This window comes from Manacus candei, unplaced genomic scaffold, assembly GCF_025592945.1.
Source record: "Manacus candei isolate 608988 ecotype Guabito, Panama unplaced genomic scaffold, ASM2559294v1 h1tg000014l, whole genome shotgun sequence".
Classification (NCBI taxonomy): domain Eukaryota; kingdom Metazoa; phylum Chordata; class Aves; order Passeriformes; family Pipridae; genus Manacus; species Manacus candei.
In genome coordinates, this window is record NW_026138062.1 from 73,256,868 (window position 1) to 73,272,087 (window position 15,220).

Here is a 15,220-nt window from a genome sequence, read left to right on the forward strand (position 1 = left end):
GTCTTTAGGTACGTACACCTTTATAAAAAAACAGATCATCGCTCAAGGTGCTTGAGGCTAAAATTTTTGGCTGTGAAACTTAGAATTTTCCCCAAATGGGGAAGAAATAAGGGAAGGCAGAAAGGGGAAATAAAAGAGAGATGCTAGATATATTTGTCAGTTGTGAGGTTTTGGGGGCTTAGGTCAGTTCTTTAAGACTACTCATGGTCAATAGCACAGCAGGATCCACACTGAACCTGCTCTACACTTTATTTATGAGTAAGGGCAGGGTGCTGGGGTTTGGAGACATTTTGCCCTTGTCCTTCTATTAAATACTTCTGTTTCCTGGGATACAGTTACCTGAAAGATCCAGAAATATTATATAACCCAATCTGATGGACAACAGAATTACAATTTTGAACCAAAATGACTTTGTTTTAATGGAGTTCTCCACGACGTGCACAGGGAAGTTGGGTCTGTTATTCATCAGAGGGTAGGAAGTATACTTTTGCAAAGATACGCTGATACAAATGAATGGTTATGAGAATTTTATGACCCACTCATTTCTTTAATATTTTAAGTAGGATGAGGCAATTGGCTGGCTAATGAGATCTTAATGGGGGTAGTGGTCTGAATGAGGGGAGTATAACTGTCTTCATTTAGTCTAAATCTGTCCTGCTTAAAAATTTACAGTCCTGAGAATTTTTCTTTTTAACATTGCAGAACTGGTACTGATGAGGTGACAACTATATGTAATGGTTTGAAAAGGGGCAAAGACAGCAACAGAGAAAGTAATCTCAGCAAATGTAAGCATTACTGGTGAGGGGTTTTTGGTTGTTTTTTTTTTTTTTTTTTTTTGAGAGGAGTTGCATATTTTCAGGTCCAGATAGAATTTTCTTTTATCAAAGCCCAGGACTTTAAATCTCTGTGGCCCAAAAGACAAATTTCATAAATAATTTTCATCAGTTAAGGCAATAGCTTTCATTTTAATTTCCTACCAGAGATATGCAATGAAATGTAGGAGTATAGTGACATAAATCTTAGTTCTATGGGCTTTTGTTTGTTGTGTCCTCTAATTTTATCTTTTAATTCACTGCTATTTCTTTCTATCATTTATTTTTTTTCTTCCTTGTGATAGTGAGAGCTTATCACATGAACAGTTTAATTTTAGTTGATGTATCTTTTCTACTTTAAGAAATTGGGTTTGCTCTCTCTTTTTGCTTCTCATCCATTTCCATCTGACTCTCCCAAGACTAGCATAGTAACTATGACTCACAGTTTATATTTACTTTCATTTCCCTTTTGGTCTAAAATTGCTTTCACAGATGTCTCTCTTGCTGCTGTATATTTTGAAGTATAACATGGTGAGGTCAATTAGGTCTCTGAAATTTATGTAGCACTTGGTTGCGGTAGCAGAGCTACTGTAGCTGTTATGGTCTACAATATTTTGGCAGAAGGTAGCATCTTAGACCAACCAGGTTAGTCTGAAATAAAACCTGCAACTTGTAGGCATATGTGCTCTTCCTGTCTGAAAGAGAAACAGCAATCTTTAAAACTAAATACCAATTGAAAAGAATTATTCCAACTTAATTAGCTGTGTTACTTAGACCATGGGATGATAGATAATTGGCATCTGCGTCTGTGTGGAGGTGTTAACCATGTCTTTACCTTTTTTCCTGACTTACAAGAGAGGGAGATAGTGAACTTACCATCTGCGGGATGTTGTTGGTTAACAGAGGGAAATTGCAGTGTTCCATGAAGGCAGTTCTTCTATTGAGCACATAATTGTGAGTATCCTCTAGTGTTATGAATTCCAGTTTCCAGTTCACATGTGAATTAGTTCATCTTTTACAGGCATTTTGGGAGCCTCCCTGGTGGGGAGGAGATGGGAGTCAGAGATGACTCATGATAAATGCCCTTCTCTGGGTGCATGTGCCCTTCATCAGCTGTCTCTGCAAGGTCACTGTGAGCCTGTTTCGTGCCAGCTATCTGGGGAACACTGTTTGGTGCTTTGGATGAAGTATCCTGCATTTTGGAAAGGGTGTGGACTAGGTATGGGATTTTTTTCCCCTGTGAGAGGCATCTTCTGTGGGGTGTCTAGATTTGTGCTTTTTCCCAAGGTGTGAGCAGGTTACATATGATACATATCATGTATTTGGGGGTGTTGATGATAAACAGGGCTGTTTGGAAGGTAGAAGTTTCTGGGAAACGTATTTTAAGATCAAAACTTCTTCTAGCACAGGTTGTAACTTTTCAAGTGTTATGTTTTTGTAAAAAAGAATTGCTTGTAGGAGGTATTTTTCTAGAACACTGCTCTAGTCAGGTAAAAATCCCTTTTAGGTAGCTGAGTGATAACACTTCTGTATTTGAAGTACAGAAGATATGGCAGTATTTAAAAGAATGATTCATATTATTTCTCTTGTTTACCTATATTGTTAAAAATTAATTTATAATGACTAATTAGTACAACTACTACTGCAACTTTTATAGTAATAGTATCAACAAGTAATAATTCTTGGTTCATCATACATCTGTTGAATTCTTTTTCATCTTCTTGGAAAAATTGCTGTGCTTTTGGAGATGGAAATTAGCCTGGGCCAACTCCTGACTGTTTTCTGCTAAAGCTTGTCATTTAAAAGGGACAAAAGAGTCCTACAAGAGGCTCCTCAGGGTTTTTAATGTCCTTAGAATGACAGTTTGAGTACAGCACCATAGGAGGGATAGAGATATAACACCCTTTTTAAGTTTGTTGTAGTGGATAATCTCAGAGCTGCTTGTCAGCTTCATTGATGTAGTCTTTCTGTTTCATGATTACTATCTCCTTTCTTTTGTTTGCTACTTTAATTACTATTTGATTGTTATGGACAGTATGGATTTTCTCCCTGAAAGATAACAACCTTTTTCTCTTCTATAGTGTTTTCTGCTCTGTAGTCAGAAAACATCTTTCTTTCAGATGATCTCACTAATATATACAGTTAAACTTAATTGTTTGCAATTTGTATGCAGCTTTGAAATATCTTCTGCTTCAAATCTGAAGAGCTCGTGTGCCTAAAAGTCTATTTTCTTTTCCTAATATAGGCTCTTTTTCTATAAATCTTGTCTTAGCTTGAGTGAGAATCTGTTTCTAACATGGATCATTATCCTAAATAACATATTAAAATGTGACACCCCATTCAAACTGAAATAGCAAAAATTCAGTACAACTATTATTGCTTTGCTTTAAAACCAGTGAATTTAGGAAGCCATTTTATTAACATGTTCTAGAGTATAAAATTTGCTTAATATACTTGCAACTCTACATGGGCAGCTAAAATCTTAACATCGTCATTTAGTAAGCTTAGTCAGATAAAGGCAGTGAAACCCAAAATGTGTATCCCCATTCAGGAAATCCAAATTTCCTGACAAATCCTAACAAAAGGACACAGATGCTTGAACATGCACAGAGGTGAAATTAAGGGCCTAATTTCAGTATTGTGAGTTTTAGAATTAGTAGTCCTCTAGCTCCCAAAGTCTTGAAGAACATAAATTTTATTAGGTGAATATCCCTAAGAATTGTTATTTATGTGCTTCACTAAACCAGTGCTGCTTTGGCAGAACTGAATAGATCAGCATGTTTCATAGGTTCTGAGCTCAGCTGTCTGAATAGCACCAGAGCAACTCTTCTAGCAGTGTATGATATATTGGCGTTTATTTTTTTAAGATTTTTAATTTGTTTTTCCTGAATAAGGGCCAGGGGACAAAACAGCTCCGTGTGAGAAGGGAAAATGAAGAAAAAATGGGCTCTGCTGGCCTGCTGCTCCTGTGGACCTGCTGACAAAGAGGGTGAAGGTGGCAGTGGCTTTGGAAGGAGCAGCCTCACCAGGATCCTGCAACAATTCTTGGGGCTGCCCAGGGCTCGAGTGCAGTGAGAGCTGTGGGGCCAAGGCCACTTGGACACAGGGAAATTTCTGCTACAGGCCAGCACACTTCTTGTCCATGCAAAACTCTCAGCTCAGCCCAAAACACACCTCTCGGGCAGCAGCAAAAATGGAGGTGATGGAGGTGCTGGTAATCTACTGTCTGTGTGATTACAAATTAGCTAAAGCACATAAACCAGTCCTTAGAGTAGGGTTGCAATTACAGTCTTCCTCTCTCAATAAGATGAATATCTTAATCATGGAAGCAAAGGGTTATGAACTGATTTGTCTACAGTAGGGTCAGGGTTTTACACTTGCCAGTGGAGCATTATCATTATAATCGAGCATAAGTCCAGTATTCACAGAGGAGAAGAATATGGGCCACAAGGTCTATAATTCTGTGCTTTAATATTTTTTCCCCTATGCTAAATCAACAAGTTTTATATAGTAAGTGCAAATGAACATCAGGCCACCTGGAGGAATAGCAACCATTTGAAGAAAACCAAGAGAGACATCAGCACTTACTTTCCTGGAGACAGTTACAGATATTCCTGATGATGGTATTTTGCAGTAGAAATAGAAAGTCCCACTCTTAGAGGCAGTGGGGAAAAAACTAACAGTATCAACAAAAACAAATTAGAGGAAATGGTTTTACTAGAGTTGCTAAACAGGTGAGAGTAAAAGAGCTTGACAACAGTTTGCCTTCGTGTGGTCTGAAGGACATTAAGGTAAAGAGCCAGCAGTTGTGGACAAGTATTCACCAGGAGTGAGAATTTTCTTGAAGTTTAGGCCACTTACAATAAACTCTTCTGCTCTCATGGTGTTTTGTTTGCCTTCAAACCTCCTTAAAGCTGGAGACAAACTGCAACAGAATGTCTTTGGGAACACTTAAATTCTTCTTGGTGGTTAAGGTCAAAACTGTAAGATGTGTTCCTTTTTTTTCCCTGGAATGATAAATTAGGATCTACAAGGAATTAAAAAAAAATATTTGGGATTGATATTGTTTATAGCTCTACCTCTAATTATTTTAAATGATTTTTAGTTTCTGTAATGTATTCCTAGAATGTACGACTGGTCTGGTCCCACTCTTGTTAGTGAGATTGCTGTAATCTTCCAATCCATTTTTGTTTTGGCACTCAGTTTGTAACCCTATTAAGTCTGTCAAACCTTTTGACAGCCAACTCTGAGCATTTGCCAAGCTGGCTATCTTTAATTTGAGGAAGGAAACACTCATAGAGATGGCTTTCTCTATAAGTGTTGATGATTTTCTTTAAAAGGACAAGTTCCAGACAGTGAGTCATGCATGTCTTTGGGAAGCAGCCTATGCATCAAGTTAGCTGATGGGAGTTACTACTTTATCAGGAATAGGATGGAACTTAATGCTGCAAAACACCATCTCTAGATTTTTTTTTTCTTTTACTTGAGTGAGCAATGGTCTTAATTTTATATGATAATACACATACGGTTGTACTATGGCTAATTAAATGTGTCATCTTGCTTTAGATAAGTTTCTTTCATGTTGAGACTCTTGATGTAGTAGATGCAAACTGGTTTTGATTCAATGGAGCTAATTTATATTGGTTAAGGATCTGGTCAATTATATTCTGCTTATGTCATCTTGTAAGAGGGAAATAACAAGGAGTAAATTCATAACCTCATGTCTCATTAAATAAAGCATCAAACATAAAAAAAGTTCATTAAATAATAATTCTATTTAACTAAGCAAGCTTGACTGTGGTTGAAGAAATGGATAGAATGCATGCATAATTGACAAGATTGGAAAACAAATTATAGAAAGGGCAAGTTCAGCCTAACCTTAAGAATGTGTTAGAATTCATTCAAACTCATCATTAGGAGTTTGGGGGGAATGTCTTCATTTTTACCTCAGCTGAGGAAATATGGAGTACACTAAGATAACTAAGCCAATAAAAAAACCCTTGTATTAACAAGTCAGCCTTCAAATAACCATTATACAACAACTTCTGTAAGTGTTTACTGATGTAGTTCCACTTGTCAGTCTTAATATTTTCATATTGATAGAATGTTTAATATCCAATAAAAGGAAATTTTTAACTGGAATATGCCTTTTCTAAGCAGACATGATGACAGAGTACTGCTTTATTGGAGATTTACCAGCATACACTTGTGATCATTTTAGGTATTTGAGATGCTAAATCTAAATGTTTTTGTGAATAAGACTGGGACTATCTAAGGGCTTAAAATCAAGCATGTTATCAGACTGTAATGAGCTCTTGTCTAGAGCTAGGCAAATATGTAACCAATATTTTTTTTCCTGTACTTTGTAGAAAGATACAGTTCTATACAATTTTTGGACTGAGTTCTGTCATTCTATTTTTGGTCTCTCCCTAATGTCTGAAAACATTTTAGTACATTATTGTTGCTTAAAAAAAGGTGGTATTTAATTAGAAGTAGTGATTGGAAAAAACAAATTAGTTAATTTTTAGAATTATAACCTAGCTATTTTGTGTCTAGTATTCTCCCCTGTAGGTGTAAATTGTATTTTTCCCTGATTATAAGGTTTGCCAATGTGACATTCTGTTTTATGTACAATAGTATTTCTTCAGTACACTGCTCACTGTGCTACCATAGCTGGAACTTTGTCTGGGTTGACAGATCTGCTCTAAATCAGCCTGAATTATTCTAAACTTTGCCTTTCGTCTACTTGATTATATATGCAGGAAATAACATAGTAGGGAATTATATAACTTTCCTAAGGTATTTAAAAGAGTGAGATTTGACTTAATAAAATGACCAAGGTTTTCAAGACCATTTCCTTTATGGAACAGATGTGCCTATATGCTGTATCTGTTGCAAACTGTTTGCTAATTATAAAGTGAACTTATATTTCAACTGCAATGGATGGTTTGGGTTTTTTTATCTGAATAGATACAGGGGTACACATTGACCAAGTCATTGTCTTTAGAGGCTGAGCCTAAATCCTCTCTACCTTCTACCACTCTAGTCTAAATAATGTCTTATTATTCATTTCTGGACCTATCTTCCTCACCAGTATGTATCCGTTCTAGTCTTTTTGTTCTCCCTTCTTTCTTAATTAAATAGATACTTTTTACCATTACAGATTAAATTATCCAACAATATCTGGCTGTAGTGATCAGAATAATGAGCAAATGTTATTTTTAATATAGATAACTTTGATTTTGAGCTTCTATTCAAGCTAAGTGGAGTATTAAATTAAACAGTGGTTGAATTTTGGGGAAAACTTTGTACCAGCTAAATTTTAAAATGACTTTTAATAATGTATTTCTAGTAGCACTTTCTAAAGTCTATCTAATGTTCTTCAGGCAAGTTGAGACTTTCTGAATCACCATAGACATACTAAATATCATTTTTGGCTGTTTATATTCCTGAACTTTTCAATATTACTTCCTAAATAAACTCTGTGCCCTTGATTTGAGTTCACTTTGTACTTTTCGTACCATAATCTCTGCTGGGATATGGATAAAAACCCTTGAATTATTAGATAAAACTTACAGCCTACTGACCTGTGCCTAAGATTGCAATTTGGAAAAACCTGATTTTGTATCTGTCTTTGCTTTTGACATTTTTCTTGTAGCCTTGTTTAAAGACAGAAAAATGCTTTTCTATCTGTAGAGCCTGAAATCTTTTTTCTTAAGAGTGTGGATTCTTATATTTTATTTGACTACTGCACTAATGGTTTTTGAAACAAGTTGAAATGTATTCCTGGTTTAAAGATCTCACACCTTAAATAAAAGGGGAGTCATCTGAGAACACAGGTTGTGTGCTACGACTTTGTATGGAAACTGCTCATGGGGGTGATTTGATTTGTTGCTTTGGTTTTTTTTTTTCCTAAGCCTTGCTGAGGGGGAAAAAAAAATTCAAAGCAGGAATTCCTGGTCGGTGTCTTTTCCATATTCAGAAGGGAAAAGTGAGGCATGAGGAAGCCTGGAGACTGGCCCAGTGCCACAACCGTGTCAGTCACTGGTCCAACAGCACTGACAGGGGTGTTGTTCTTGAGAGCCAGACAAGGTATCTGCTTGGCCAGCACGCTGCCGAGCTGAACGGTGTCTGCAGCTGCAGTGAGGGTTGGCTCCTTTTTTCCCTTTGTTCAGAAACATTCTGAATGATCTTATCCAGCTTGCTAATATCAAGAAACACTAAAAATGTGGAGCCTTATATACTCATCATCTTTCTTGAGAAAGAGACTATGTATGATACAAGCAGACGGCTGCAGAATGCCAGCTTTTAGGAACTGGGGACAGTGTGCAAGTCAGAGGGATGCAGAAAAAAATTAATAAGCCCTTTAATAAGGGCTTGTTAAAGCACAGCAGCAGGATAGGATGAAAGCAAGTTGGGAGCATGTGAGTCCATCTGGAGTCAAATCTCTCAAACTTTGAACTGTTAGCGTAGCTGTTAATATTTTTGATAGACCAAAGTAAAATGCTGGTAATCAAGGCCCTGAAAATGTAAGAAGGTAAATTTCTAGAATGTAAGAGATAGCAATGTCCTTCTAAATTAAAAAAAAAAAAAATTGTGTCATATTTGTCATTAAAGAATGAGACACTTTATTTTTACTCCCACTTGCAAGGACCAGTAGATGGAAAAGATTAGCAGTAAGCAGCAAAAGCTGGAGGGGAAAAATGACCAATGTCACCTTTCAAGCCACAAAAGCTGCAGCAACTGAATTTTTATGCTGCTTCCCAGCTCCCCCAGATGACTTACAGTTAACATTTGCAGCACTGCACTGCTGAGAACTAAGGGCTTACTCAGCAGAAGGAAGGTAAGGTGAATACACGGTGCTTGCTCGTACGGGGTCAGTGCGAGCTGAAAATGCTTCACACTATACCATCATCAATATTGCTGGATAGGGAATGCAACCAAATGATAACAGGGCTGGCTGTGACCTTGGTGTAAGTGACAAACACCCTACATTATAGCAGTTCACAAGTGGCAATAAGTAATAGTGCTCCGCAGAGGTGGCCATCAAATATAAGTAATTAACTGAAGCAATGTAGGGAGAATACACGAGCCTGGGAAATGGTCCAAGAAAGAAGTATAAAAAATACCCAGACAAACTGGAGAAAAAGACATTTTTTTGTTTTAAGATGAGAGACTTATGAAGGTTGCTGATAGTGTCCTGGACTGGCTGGGAAGTGGAGATAAGTTGGGTGAATGCTATATATATTAAAAAAAATATCTTGCATGCCTTGGATGATATCACAGTGGCAAAACTGGTGGTTCCTTTCCTGCTAACAAGCAAAGCATATAGTAAACTAATACATATCTCCTGGGAGTGGGGAGGGAAGGGGGTGTCCGGACTGAGGCTTGAAACATAAATATATCCAGGGCCAACATCCTGAAGTTACAGGAAAAAAAAAATAACCTTAGCTTCAATTTTTAATAGTTTTTTTTCTTGTTCTCACCTCTGTGAAGGAAAAGGGATGGGATTTGAAAGCATCTCCAGCACATAATTGAACTAGTGATGTCTTCCTGAGTCAGCAGCTGAGGGGTGGGATGGGTGAAAATGAAATGAAAAGCAAGACTGTTCCAGTGCAGAGGTGTGTCAGAGCTACAGGTCACTTGGAAATCTTTAGTCCTGCAGAGGCATTTCTAGCAATTAAGCGTCTTGTACATTTTGCAAGTATGTGCGCCCTTATCAAAAGTATGAATTCAGAAGAAAGCCATTTCTGTTAGCTTTGTCTCTAACCATCTATTACTTTACAAAGCTATGAAATCTGTGTCGAGGTGGAAGCTCAACCTTCAAACTGTTTGTCTCACTGTGTGCTGTCTTGCAAACATCAAAAGCCTTTTATATTTTTTCACAGTAGGTCAAACTTTATTAGCTGTCTTTATCACATTCTGCTTCCCACCTTTTCTGAAAACTGGGTGTTATAAAGTAAACAGGGAACATTTGCAGTTTCTTGCAGAAAGGAAGAGACACACACTATACTGCTGTTAAATCCAAGAACTTAATACCTCCATTTTGTGTAACCTCTGGAAAATGTTTATGTTGAAAAATAGAAGAAAAACGTAACATACCTATTTTTTCCCCCTCTTTGTACTTTACAGGGGCAGTTGCAAAACAGAACATGTTACTTCAACCCTTTGGGTAATCAAGTGCTGGGGCAAATGATAGGAAAGTTGAGAGTAGATCATTAATTTGCAACTCTTTTCTTTTTCTCTTTAGCTGAACAATATCATTTTTATAGAGCGTAGCAACCGTATTGAACTCTTACTCTGCTTTTCTGTGAATTCCATAACTGGACAAGGAAGCGGGCAATATTCTCCCCTTTGTTATGCTTTCCCCTTCCAATTTAATAAGCAGGGGCAGCCTTAAGCAGGTGTTATGGAAAAGAAACAACAATTGCTTAAGATTGTCCTGTGGCTCGTATCAAACGTGCTTCTGAAACTACATGACAAGTAGAGAGATTTGAGGGTGAGACAGAAATAGAACTTCTTCAGATGCTGTGGTTGGAGGGAGGTGACCCAGGGAACACTTTATCAATTCATCATCACAAAAAACTTGTTTCCTTAACTGGAGCAGTGAACTCTTCCCTCCATACTAGAATTTCTTTTTAATATGCAAAGCATGTTTGCAAATTGGTCAGAATTTGGTAAGTGCTCAGTATTCAAAGTGCCAAGTCTGTTTACAAAGGGCTGCTTTCCCTGAAGCCAAACCAGTTGAGCTCTCTTGAATGTCAAGCCCAATTTCCTGTAAAAAGTAAAGACAGTTTTGTCCTACATGCACCAGCATCACGATGACTTCAAATCCTACAAAAAAGTGGAGCTTGCTGTTTCAGTGTGGTGATTTCCAGTGTGTCTTTAAGAAAGCAGAGAATAATAGTAGGGAGGTTGCCCATTAATAGGTCTGACAATAGTTGAGAACTATGATTGTCCTGCAGGTCTTCACTTTTGTTTTTTTTATATCGTTTTAGAAGTCTGTCATTTATAAAATGAATATGCACTGGTGAATATCTTTGAATACTGATTGTTCAAAAATGCTTTATCAAAAAGTCAAACTCTTTTTGTGGTGCTTCAATCCTGCAGTGAAGGACAAATATCAAAACCACTAGAGAATTTAAATAACACACTTTCAATGGACTTCAGAAAATGGGATGTTTATAGGTATTTCTATGCTTTTGAAAATATGCTTCTGAATAAAACTGTTTAGAAAGTATAAATCACCTAAAAAAAAGAAATTATATGCTGTGTACCACATGCAGTTTTAAAGTAAAGTCCATGAACAATTCTAAAGTGTTATCTACTTGCAGAGTTGTACATAACACAGTAATTATTGATGTATGTTTTTCTTTTTATTCTTCGGTAAAGTCAAACTTTTGTTCTCATCTGTTTTTTTTTTCCCCAGAAATGTACCATGCTTGAAAATGGTAAGAAAGCTTTTTTTTTCTAGAACACAATCCTAACTGGAAACCATATTGAAAACAGAAAAGTTGTCCTTGTCCACATCATATGTGCTTAGGTTTAGAAACTGACTCATCATGTTGAATATTATTCTGGTAAAATTCTGTGGAAAACTTTGGAATCTCCACAGAAACCTTTCAAGTGAGAGCTGGTCAGTTTGTTGCAAGCACACAGTTTTCACTGGCTGCCTGTACTTTCCTGAATTCGTGACTCTTTCTTCATTTTATCCAGCCATCCTAAAACGTAAGTTTCCCTGAAATTGTAAGATTTTTGTGGATGTGCACATATGGTTCTACCCAAGATAGGCACCGTTTTAGAAGACAGAAGAAACTGTTTCACTATGAAACCACCCAGAACAGTTGTTAGAACATATTTCCATTTACAACTGATAGCCAACTGGCAATGTCTCCTCCCTGGCTGCAGATATTTGCCAGAATTAAATGTGGATTTGTTCTCCCCGCCTTCCAATTTTGCCTTTGTTTCTAATATTTCAGATTCATCTACCCTGTGACCTCAAATTATTTTCTATTGATTTTTTTTTCCTTTTCAATATTTACCTCTGACTTATTCGAAGGTAAGAATTTTCATACCAGAGAATTTCTTCTGCATCTGCATTTGATTTACCCTTTCAAAGACATCACGTTTTCACTGACTGACCCTTTGTAAGGACACCTCACTTCCTTCTTGAAGAGGCATTATTGGTGCAAAGCAAATTTTCTATAACTAAATCAGAACGGGTGAAACCAAAATTTGACACTTTTATGTTGAACTTTCCATATATTCAATTCAGGCACATTTCACGAGGAAGCTTCTACTGAAATGTTTATCAACTATTTCCCTAAATAATAATCTGTTTATCTCAATAATATTGTTTATAATATATTGTTTATAACATTTATTTTTTGTCAATTCTTTGGCTCATATTATATATGCAATTTGCAGAAATCCTGGTACTTTTCAGAATTCTGGACATTGCCATTCACATTACTTAGAGCAAGAACCATGAAAGATTTTAGCAGACAATTAAAACCAGGTGCTTTTATCCCCCCTGGGAAAAAACAGGAGTCTGGTTGCTAGTAGAAACTACAGTTTTATGACTTTTGTAGGGAAATAGTGCAAGTTTACCGTGTGTTAGAAAGTATTTCACCTGATGTTTTTATCAATCTCATTTATTAAAATTTGTCTTTTCAATCTGGTGCCCAACTATCATAAGAGTCTCTTCATAAATGTTTACATACACTAGGAATAAAAAAAAAACCTTATGGAGAGCATCTCTAGAAAACTGTTACCACCCATTTGCTTCATAGGGAGCTCTGTATTCTTCAGATACTCCCTGTATCTGCTTGATTATTTTTTTTCTTGGCTGGACTTTACCTTTTCTATGCACTCTCAAATGTATATGGTTGAAAATAACAGAAAATTAGAAATCTACTTTTATGAAAAATGCCTTTTTTTTTCTGTAGTCCCTTTTCACATGGGCCACAAAATGATGCAACTTCAAGCACAAGCACATCCAATCAACAGTATACATGGGGTTGAATCATCTGCAGTTATTTTTATTAGTTTTCTATTAATGTTCAACTCAATTTTGAAATTGCTGTATTTCTAGGGAGTTCTCCAAGATAAAATTGGTGAAGAGAGAACCTTCCCTTTCCCTATTCTGCTTTCTTGTATTAGAGTACCCTTAAAATGGACATTTTCTATAGATATTGTGAAGCACTAACAAATACTGCAGTGTGCTGAACCTTGTCTTTGAAACATGTTTCTTGTTACCTTTTAAATCAGTAGAAACATCTTATTTCAGAGCAATCCACTGAAATTTATTGCAGAAAAGTGAACAGAAAATGACTGAAAAGAACTGTCTCATTCAATCTAGCAGTAGAGCAACAATAATCTAAGAAAATGTTTTAAATTTCATATTAATTCCTTAAAATAATCATAAAATCAATGAAAGAGTATTTTTGGAAATTGCTATGGCTGATCACTGTTAATTGTTTTTTAAACACTTTAAGCAGTGTTTTTCGTTAAGTGTACAGAGCATTCAAATCCCTTTCCATAATTTCTAATAATTTACATACCCCAAATGTTACCTAGATTAGAATTACAAATATCAGGTATGGTGCGGTTTACCTTGAGTAACATTCACTGTCTAAATGTAAATCTGGTTAGCAGATTTACAATAGATTGAAGAAACTGCAAAGGTTTTTTTTACTTGCATGTGATTAAGTCTGAGACATAAAAGTTTTATACTCCGTCATTAGATAAAATCTTATCCTTTTTTTTTGCTGGGTGAGTTTTGAGATGTTGCACATAAAAAAAGAGACTCTTCAAGGCTATTAGCCCTTTTTGACCCCTGAAGTGAAAATAAAATGGAGGCAAAAAAAGGTAATATTGAATTTGAAACTTGTGTGCAGCAGCACAATGGAATTTCTTCCATTGGGAGCAGGATGGTAATGATCCTGAGAACTTGCTCTCTACATGAATAAGGAAGAATCAAAAAGCAGTAAAGACAAGTGAAAAGGAGGAGGAGGAGGAAGAAAGGTTATTATAAAACTAATCATAAATTATCAGTGAAGATTTATAATGATATGCCACAACAAGATGGAGGAAATAATTCAAAATATGATGGTGCAGGAGGAAAGAAAGAAAAGGTCAAGGCTTCCCACCCTCCCACACTGCGTCTCCCACAAGCATTGGTCTCTTTTCTGTCTCTTGCAGCACATTGGGAAGTGGAGACTTCATTTGTCCTGGTCTGGAGGCATCAGTTGGAGCTCCTTTCTGTCCCCATTATGTGTACACATCCTTCCTTGCCCTGCATCTGCAGAAGTCTGGCACTGTGAGGCATAATATACACCTGTTTGGCAAAAATTACACTGTTTGTTGGGTTGATGTCCTTAATCTCTGGACAGGCTGGTTTAATCTTTTCAAAACCAAGTGACTATGCAATATTGTTTCTACCCCAATATTTGAATACAAGATATACTAGAAAACAGTGGGGGGTTCAGTAGTTTTGTTGTTAATACTGACACATATCTTGAATAAGGAGAAGACTACTTCACAAACCCACATTTATTTTTTTTTTGTAACATGAGACCAAACACATGTAGTTCTTGCACAGTGGCCATGGAGTGATGACATGGAAGAAGGCACAGAGACAGAGTATCAGACTTGCTATAGTCAGCCTCTGGACAGTTTAAAAATGGCAAATAAAAGTGAAACAGGGACCAAATCAAAGTGATGAAATAAGTACATATAGGGGCATTCACCCATGTTTCCTCTGTAGTCCAACATAATGTCTAGCTCCAAACATTCGACCTGTGCTTTCTTACAGGCTTGTTAAGCTTTGGTGCTCACCAGTGAGGGTTTGGAACAGGTATGTGCTCAGAAAGATGAAAATAATGATAAACATTTGAAATTGGGTAAAAAAAAAAAGAAAAAGAAACAAAGAGTAAAATGTTCACTATAAAAACTTCATACTGTGTTATTGAAATTAAAGTTTGCTCAGTTCTCACTCGTCATGTTTGGCTTGTATCGAGTGGTGATGATTACACGACACTGATGCACGGACGAATATTCTAATAGATTTTTAATTGAACTGAGGAAAACACTTGTGGGGTCAAAGTTTTTAATGAACGAACAGATTAAATGTCCCATGAAAGGTACCATATGGTTTTTTAAAATCTGAAAATTAGTTGCAAAGTCACAGTTAATTTAATTATATGGTCTCTGTCTTGGGATAATAAAGTAGACTGAGAATTATAATAGTCAGAGAATGAAACCTTTGCTATTGAGAGGCATTTTGAAAGTGAAATGTTTGGCTAACTGCTTTTAAATGACTCTACTCATACTTATAAAGATATTATTTTAAAGATAATGTATTTAGGTCATAACACAATAATGATTGGTGGCGTGTCATCTTCTGA